We start from the raw sequence: 9,418 nt of genomic DNA, 5'->3' as shown, positions 1-9,418 counted from the left end.
GACCTCTTCAAGGAAAACTACAAACCACTGCTCAACAAATAAGAGAGAACACAAACAGATGGAGAAACATTCCATGTTCATGGTTAGGAAGAATCAATATCGTGAAAGTGGCCATACTGCCCAAAGTAATTTACAGATTCAAAGCTATCCCCATCAAGCTACCAATGACCTTCTTCACAGAACTGGAAAAAACCACCTTAAACTTCATATGGAACTAAAAGAGAACCTGCATAGCCAAGTCAATTCTAAGTAAAAAGAACACAGTGGGAGGCATCACACTACTGGACTTCAAATTATACTACAAGGCTACAGTAATCAAAACAGCATGGTACTGGTACCAAAACAGAGCTATAGACCAATGGAACAGAACAGAGGCATCCGAGGCAACACAACATATCTACAACCATACAATCTTTGATAAACCTGACGAAAACAAGCAATGGGGAAAAGATTCCCTGTTTAATAAATGGTGTTGGGAAAACTGGCTAGCTGTGTACACAAAGCAGAAACTGGACCCCTTCCTGACACCTTACAGTAAAATTAACTCCATATGGATTAAAGACTTAAACATAAGACCTGGCACCATAAAAACCCTAGAAGAAAATCTAGGCAAAACCATTCAGGACATAGGGGTAGGCAAGGACCTCATGACCAAAACACCAAAAGCATTGGCAACAAAAGCCAAAATAGACAAATGGGACCTAATCAAACTCCACGGCTTCTGCACAGCAAAAGAAACAGTCATTAGAGTGAATCGGCAACCAACAGAATGGGAAAATATTTTTGCAGTTTACCCATCTGACAAAGGGCTGATATCCAGAATTTACAAAGAACTCAAACAGATTTATAAGAAAAAAACAAACAAGCCCATTCAAAAATGGGCAAAGGATATGAATAGACACTTTACAAAAGAAGGCATACATGAGGCCAACAAACATATGAAAAAATGCTCATCATCACTGGTCATTAGAGAAATACAAATCAAAACTACATTGAGATACCATCTCATGCCACTTAGAATGGCGATCATTAAAAAATCAGGAGACAACAGATGCTGGAGAGGATGTAGAGAAATAGGAACACTTTTACACTGCTGGTGGGAGTGTAAATTAGTTCAACCATTGTGGAAGACAGTGTGGCGATTCCTCAAGGACCTAGAAATAGAAATTCTATTTGACCCAGCAATCCCATTACTGGGTATATATCCAAAGGACTATAAATCGTTCTACTATAAGGACACATGCACACGAATGTTCATTGCAGCACTGTTTACAATAGCAAACACCTGGAATCAACCCAAATGCCCATCGATGATAGACTGGACAGGGAAAATGTGGCACATATACACCATGGAATATTATGCAGCCATCAAAAACGATGTGTTCGTGTCCTTTGTAGGGACATGGATGAACCTGGAGAACATCATTCTCAGCAAACTGACACAAGAACAGAAAATGAAATACCGCATGTTCCCACTGATAGGCGGGTGTTGAACAATGAGAACACATGGACACAGGGAGGGGAGCACTACACGCTGGGGTCTGTTTGGGGAATAGGGGAGGGACAGCGAGGGGTGGGGAGTTGGGGAGAGATAGCATGGGGAGAAATGCCAGATGTAGGTGAAGGGGAGGAAGGCAGCAAATCACACTGCCACATGTGTACCTATGCAACTATCTTGCATGTTCTTCACATGTACCCCAAAACCTAAAATGCAATTAAAAAATAAATAAATAAATAAATTTTAAAAAACATGCAAAGTACATCTACTAAAACTTTGTTCTAAAACAATTTTTAAGTGAGCTAGTTTTTAATGCAATTGAGATTACTGAGTTTAAAAGAAAAGATTGAAAACGAGCTTTGCATAAAACAAAATATCTGAAAATAATTATTCCTTAATTAATCTAAGAGTTGGGGTAGTTTTCCTTTGGTTGTTAGCCTTTCTTTTCTTCTCCTTTTTTTAAATGTATGTGATTTTCTTAGAGTAGAAAGTTTAGTATCAGAATTGGCTGTCTTGTGTACATGGTAGTCACTTTTCCAATACTTGCCTGTCTGTTGATTAGGGGTTCTTATTTTCTCCACACCTACCCTCAAGACTCCCCCTACCTCCACCAGCCTCTGAATACCTCCACCAGAGAGCAAATCAGTTGACTGAAGGCAAGCAAAAATTACATGGAGTTGGTAGTTAAAACCATTGACCAGGCTGGGTGTGGCGGTTCACACCTGTAATTCCAGCACTTTGGGAGGCCGAGTTGGGCGGATCACTTGAGGTTAGGAGAGTGAAACCAGCCTGGCCAACATAGTAAAAGCTCATCTCTACTGAAAATACAAAAATAAAAATTAGCCAGGCCTAGTGGCAGGAGCCTGTAATTTCAGCTACTCAGGAGGCTGAAGCAGGAGAATCATCTGAACCTGAGAGGCCGAGGTTGCAGTGAGCCAGGATCATGCCACTGCACTCTAGCCTGGATGACAGAACAAGACTCCATCTAATTAAAAAAAAAAAAAAAAAAAAAGCTATTGACCAAAATTATTATGCTCTGATATTTCTCTGTGAATTTGCATGAACCTGGAGGCCTAGCTCATTGAAATGGCTAATGGAATTATATGACTATCTACATCTTTTCAGAGGGTAGAGTGATTTCTCCCTCAATCTAATAAAATTTATATGACTATATTCTTAACTTATAAGTGGATATGTTGAGTATAACTTTTCTTAACTTCTTACCTTGAGAGATTGCATGTTTAGGTTTTAATGTGTTTCCTGTTTTGTTTATTGTTTAGGCAAAATAAAAAAACTGACCTTATCAATCTGGCATTTGTTTAAACTTTATTTGCATAGCAAACATTATTCATTGCTGTGTTAGTATTAAAATATGAGAAATTCCAGGACAAAAATACGTAGACACTCCTCCTTTAGATGTTAATTTTAAGTAACAGAAAAAGCCAACTTCTGCATTTAGAATGCAGAGCAATAAGAAAAAGAGGTTAGTGTGGGCTGAGACCACTTGAGGGCATTTGGGCAATTCCATGCTAGTAAAGCGATAGAAGTTAGAAAGTTGGCCCATATTTGAAGGCCAACATATATATCTATTCAAATGAATAGAGGAGACACATTTTATATCTGCCCCAGGACTCGTTTTTTTTGTTGTTTTTTTTTTGCCCTACATTTTTCTGACAATAGGTTAGAAAGAGATCAAAGTTGAAGCTATTAGTAAATGATAAAATTAAGTCAATAGGTTATTAAATATCACATCCAAGTTACCAAAAATTAAAATGGAGTTGAAAAAAGAAAAATTATACTATATACAATGAAATTATATGAATCTCCAGACCCCCATTTCTGCAAAAAGTTCATCAACTATTCATAAATCTAAATAACTTCCCAGTAGGACATCTCCCAAACAAAGTATGGCTGAACTCCGAAAGCTAAAATACATAAAACCAGAATTTGGATGTCTACTTTGACTGTCTGGAATTTATTAGGAAGCAGAAATGCCACCAAAATGGAAATTGCACACAGGGAAAAATCCCCCACCATGCTTTTATCCAGCTAGGTTGGAAATGATGTAATAAATGCACCATAATTTATGTACATAAATGTGTGGGTAACTCATCCACGGAGTGGCAAGTGCAGAATTTTAGTGGGGAAAAAATAGTGTATATCAAAGAAATTCGACCAGCGACCAACAACCATTAATCTCTTCATGATCTCTTAAATATATAGATGCCAAATAAAGCTTGTCATTTTATTCCATCTCTCAAAGCAATATATTCTTATTTATGAAGTTATGAGAGAACATTATACCTTATTTGACATACAACACACACAGAGCATACAGCAACCTTGAGAAGATTTCCTTCATAAAAATGAGGACATTGATAAATCAACAGCCATACACCTCAGGATAATGGTTTAAGTCTGACCATAGTTCTCAAACTTAATGTGATTGTGATCTTCATTCATCTTTCCATAGTCAGTGGCCCACATCACAGAAACCACTATATGTGATACATCACCACCAGTCAGCTTGCTAACCAGGAGAGACTTCAAATCAAGATAGCGCTGAATTCTTTCAGATGTGGAGGCACGAGAGAAAACTTCAGAATTAAGGTCAAATACTTTAACTATCACACTAAAAGAAAACATTTGTGTAGCTGTCCAGAAAACCTATGAGTCGTTGGCTGTATTTCCCACAGAACTATGGTACTCCATGTGCAGACACTGTTAAGTGATAAACCTTTCCACTGATGTAGCTTTACCAGAAGCCACTTAGCATGCTTCAAATTCATAGCTTGATAGGTTTCCATGGAGAGCTCCCCTTACAGATATTTCTTTCTTTAGATTTCTACAATTCTGTATCTTACACACCTCAGCAATATAACAAAATGTGTTACTTATTACTACTTTTGAAATGAATAACCAATATTTCCCACCTTGAAACATACTTTGACAAAGTCTAGATCAAAATATTTCTGTTTATCTGGACATGGATTCAAGTCTTGCAGATAATAACTTAAAATTTACTGAAGTAATGGTATAGTTATATGATTTTCCCACTGCAACCTCAATGAATATTTATAATGCAGAGTAAGAGTGTGTGTGCATGTCTGAGAGAGAGAGGAAGAGAGAGAAAAAAAAACAGAGGAGAGTCAGTCAGATCAAGATTTTGCTATTTGAAAACATACAAATAGCCAGTAGGCTAATGAAAAATGCTCAGCATTAGTAATTATCAGGGAAAGGAAAATTAAAATGATAATAAGATATAATCTCATGTCTGTTAGAACAGCTATTATCAAGAAGATAAGAGGTACTGTGCCCAGCATCTGGGAGAAGACCTCTCACAAAGTAGAAGTTCGACAAATACTTTTTAACAAAATAATTGTTTTTAACATAAACCATCATATCCATAACCTAGTGACACCCTGGCAATTGCCATCATGTGATTATGAAAAAGATTTTCATCTTATAGAAACTTCCTAGGTCAGCAACGGCAGGTCTTATGTGCTGACACTGGTCTGCTGATAGCAACCAGCCCTGCTGGCCTTGAAAACTGCATTTGCTCATCTTCTCCAAAATTGTCTAAAAGTTAATACCTTGTAAGAAATTTTATGAGATAAATAACTCTTCCCTGGTGTTTCCATTTGTCCAGAGTTAGAGTACATAACCTAATCTCAAGATTCCTAAAACACATGAAAATTGGAGCTGAAGTGAGAAGACGAGACATCAGAATTCATGATCATCCTTCCAGGTTCAGACAATGCTGTATCATCAACCCACAGACAATGTTTGCTTTGTAGGTCTGTATTTTCCAGGAAGCAAAAGGAATAGGAAACAACAAAAGCAGCATCGTTGACCAATTATTCAGGGCTAGTTATTGGCTCTCTTTCTCTTGGTTAGTGGCTATTTCTGGAAGTTCCTAACCGAAGCAGCCAATGTCATCACTGTGGAAATATGGATTGTGAGTGGCACTTAGAGAGCAACCAGCTGGGGGCTATATATTAACAAGTGCAAGAATGGGAGCAGAAACAGTGTAGAGACTCAGTATGTGCCAAAAGGTGGCAAATCACCCCCTGGGGTCCAAAACAGATCCTACCAAGAGACAGAGAGAATGATTGTCTTCTCCATGAAGCTGCCTCTCACAGAACACAGAACTCTTCAGATTTATGCTTGTGTTTTGACAAAACTGGATGGTTCCTATCATCCAGGAACACTGGAAGGGCCCCACAGGAAGGCAAACAATTTAAATAGGTCAACTTTTAAGAAGTTTCAGAATCCTGAGGTGTCCGAAGTTCAGTCAAAAGTCAAACACCAACACCAAAACTTTATGCACCTGGATGTCACATGCAACCCACATAGGGCCCCTAATCAGCTCTCACATTCTGTCCCAGCCTCTAATGCAGCTATCAGAGAGCCAGCCAGCTCTTCTCACTGGCCACGATAAAGCCAATTCATGTCAGTTTAGTGCTGCTCAATGGATGTTAGTTCCATTTTTTAATTACATGTTTATGTGAACACTTTGGATATTCACTACCCAAAATTTACTTAGTAATTTCTTGAGATTTCAAGCTTATAGACCATTGAATTCACATGGTTCGATTACTGAGTAATTCTTAAAATCTCATTACTAGAGTGTGACATTTGTCTAAAGTCAAATCTAGAAAGGAAAGAAAAAAATATGTGATGGTTATAAACTACTATTGAAACAGAATCCTAACATGGGATGTTGAACAATAGAGCATTGTAAATAATACCCTCCCCGAAAGGTTCTCTGTGATAGCCGCGGCTAAGGAAAACATATGATAACAATAATATGATTTCCATAACCCAACAGTCCTTTCACCACTTGTTCCATGTGGGGATGATATGCAATAGCTCTGCTCTGCATTTTTTTGTTAAAAAAGAAATTCTTTCTCACAAATAATAAATTTATAGCCAGGGAATTTCTTTATGACTCAAGCTTCCATTTCTTTAACTTACTGCTTTTAGGGACATAAATTCTATTAGGCTCTGTGTGGAAAGTTCGTTAGAGCAACTTGAGATCAGTGGGAATTGGTAAATGTCTTAGAATTTAAGATGAAAACAAGCAATTCACTTAGAGTCTTTTCAGTACTCTACAATATTCGTGGCTATTTCAACCCAATATGTGAATTCAAACTGCTTCAGTCAACACTAAATTAGGCAGTGGTCTACATTAATTCATTACATTTGAGTAAAGAAAGACAAACTGAAAAAAAATAATGGCATGCAAGAATGCGTATGTCATGTCAACCAGCTGAATATGCATTTCAGAATACCATACCCTTATTTACATTTTCGAAACTTTCACTCTTAAAACTATTTATGTTAAAATCAATTCGTTCTTCCAGTGCTTGAGCACAAATAGGGCCCATATGATAACAGCGAGACTCCATGTATATAGTTAATTTTACTATTTTTAAAAAACACTTCAGTGATTTTTTAAAAAATCAACACTGTCCAGGCAATTAAATGTTTTCTTTAAAAGAAATTATTTGAAAAATTCTGGAATTTATTTTGTCTATATTTTAATAACAAGTTAATAACTCTGAGCTTAAAAAATATCAACTGTTATCCCTTTCCTTTGTTTAGAGACCTTTTCTTTATAGAACATCTACACTGGTACTATGGAAAGGGTGTTCCCTGGACAGTGCTAGCCCTGAGCAGACGGCACCACATTGCAATGAGTTCAGTAAAACTGTGAGTGAGCATTTAGAAACTTTTCTAATCATCAGACATAAAATTATTTTGTCTTTTTTTTTTTTTTTTTGAGATGGAGTCTGATGATCTCAGCTCACTGCAACCTCCAACTCTGGGGTTCAAGTGATTCTCCTGTCTCGGCCTCCTGAGTAGCTGGGACTGCAGACGCACACCTTCACCTGGCTACTTTGTGTGTTTTTAATAGAGACGGGGTTTCACCATATTGGTATGGCTGGTCTCGAACTCCTGACCTCAGATGATCCACATGCCTCAGTCTCCCAAAGTGCTGGGATTATAGGGGTGAGCCACCATGCTGGACTGACTTTCAAACCTAAAATTAGATATGAGAGGCTTGCATTTTGCATGATTTGGGGTGTTTTAAATTTAATTTTTCTGGAAATACATTTTTGTTATGTTTGATTGAAATAAAGTTAATGGCTGATTGGACATTTAAAAACTGGTTCTTTGCCACAGATAGTTTGAGAAGCTTGGATGGTCATGTAACTGTTTTGTGAATTAAATGTACATCACACACAGACACACACACACTTTTCTATATAGCAGAACAGCCAACTCAGCAGAAACAAAGCTCAAAGCTCTGTGAACGAATTTCCTCAGTATCTCCAGATGTGCCACAGCTGAGGAAAGTGTTCAGAAATAGGAATGGTTTGATTCCATGATTGAAGTAAATGGATTTGTTATGCCTTGATCCTTTTTCTTCCTTCCTTCCCCTCTCCTTTCCCTTCTCTTTTCCTTCCTCCCCTTCCCTTCCCTCCCTCCTCCCTTTCTTTCTACCCTTCTATCCTCCCTTTTTCTCTTCCTTCCCTCTTCCCTCCCTTCCTTTCTTCTTTCTTTTCCTTTCTTGTATCATTTTATTCTCTCCCTAAAGAGTTAAACCAAGAACCCACAGTCACACACATCAGCAAAATACATCAGTCAAATTCACTGAGGCAGAGGAGGGAGAAAAAGACTTTAGGTATATATGGAGAAGCAAACCTATGGCTCAGAAGTGAAGGTACATTAGGATCTAGAGACAAGTACGTACAACAAACAAAAGAAACATTCCTTTATGAATTCCCAGAGATTTTTTTTTCTAAATTAAACCTACCTTTTGTTAATAGATATTAATTCTCTAGAAAATGAATTTTTAAATCTGAGTTTTTGAAGAACTCTTCTTGGTTGCTCTCCCATGAAAATCCAAAGGAATTTCTTCTAAAAGTCATTAATGAACATTCCTTTAGATGCTTTGGGGAAGAGAACCGTTGAAGCCATTTCCCCTCTGCTCCCCCCTCACTCCAGCTGAAGCGTTTGCAGACCACAGGACTTTGCCCGGGCCCAAATCATTTCTCCCAGACTCTGAAATATGGGTAGTTAAAAACAGGATGCCAAAACAGCCATATTTCCTCCCCCCATGCTGCCCTTTTACATGTTCTCAAGACAATGCAGATTTATTCTGCGTCACCTGTGTCTAATGTTAGACACATGCCCCAGAATGTCTGACAACTTTTGTGTTTCATTTTACAATGAAAGAAATGTACTGCCCAAACTCTCAAGAAAACACAAAGAAATGAATCTGTATCCTTTAAGCTTTGCAATTCATTTTTCTTCTTTGTTGGTTCTCAAAACTGAATTCCTTGGGTTGGGGTTTTATACTATAATTTTGTCTTCTGCCCTTTTCTTTACCCCGTTCACTCTACTCCCCTACCCCCCACACCCCAGGGGCTTCAAATCAAAACAGCTTTCAAATGGCCAGGACCAAGTTCCAAAGCTTCTATGTTTCCTAGAGATTTTCCTTCTTTCCCAGATTTTCCTAAGCCCCACTCTTTGTAGGAGGGCATGTACCTCCAGGTAGGGTCCTGACTGTAAGCATTGTGCCTGGGCCCCATCCCAACTGCAGAAGTTTATTTGAAGTGTTACTCTTTGCCTGCTTCTTAACTTGAGGCCCAATAGTCTTACAATGTCATTTTTCTCCCCTACTGTAAATCAAGGGACAGCTGTCTTTGGACTAAATTCCAAATAGTTGGTCTGGAAATGAACTTCTCAGTGAGTCCCTCCTCCATTCTGGCTGACATTTCCCCATTAATTTCTTTTTCTTTTTCATCCATTCATTGGCTGATGAGTCTATAAATACACCTCTTACTTTGCTTTTTAAGAATAAACTGATACCAAACACAGTGTCTTAATTATATCCACAGGCAAAGCATA

General features: G+C 37.9%; 1 long non-coding RNA gene across 1 annotated transcript; it reads right to left on the bottom strand.

Moving 5' to 3' along the window:
* Nucleotides 1–5,168: 5,168 nt before the first annotated feature.
* On the bottom strand, nt 5,169–8,427 carry LOC118144453 (uncharacterized). Its single transcript, XR_004729262.1, has 3 exons — nt 8,322–8,427; nt 6,041–6,152; nt 5,169–5,439 (listed from the first exon to the last, which is right to left on the bottom strand). It is a non-coding gene; the product is annotated as an uncharacterized LOC118144453 (long non-coding RNA).
* Nucleotides 8,428–9,418: the final 991 nt, after the last annotated feature.

The sequence above is a fragment of the Callithrix jacchus genome, chromosome 9 (genome assembly GCF_049354715.1).
Source record: "Callithrix jacchus isolate 240 chromosome 9, calJac240_pri, whole genome shotgun sequence".
Taxonomy (NCBI): Eukaryota; Metazoa; Chordata; class Mammalia; order Primates; family Cebidae; genus Callithrix; species Callithrix jacchus.
This window is presented reverse-complemented; position numbering and strand designations above follow the sequence as displayed.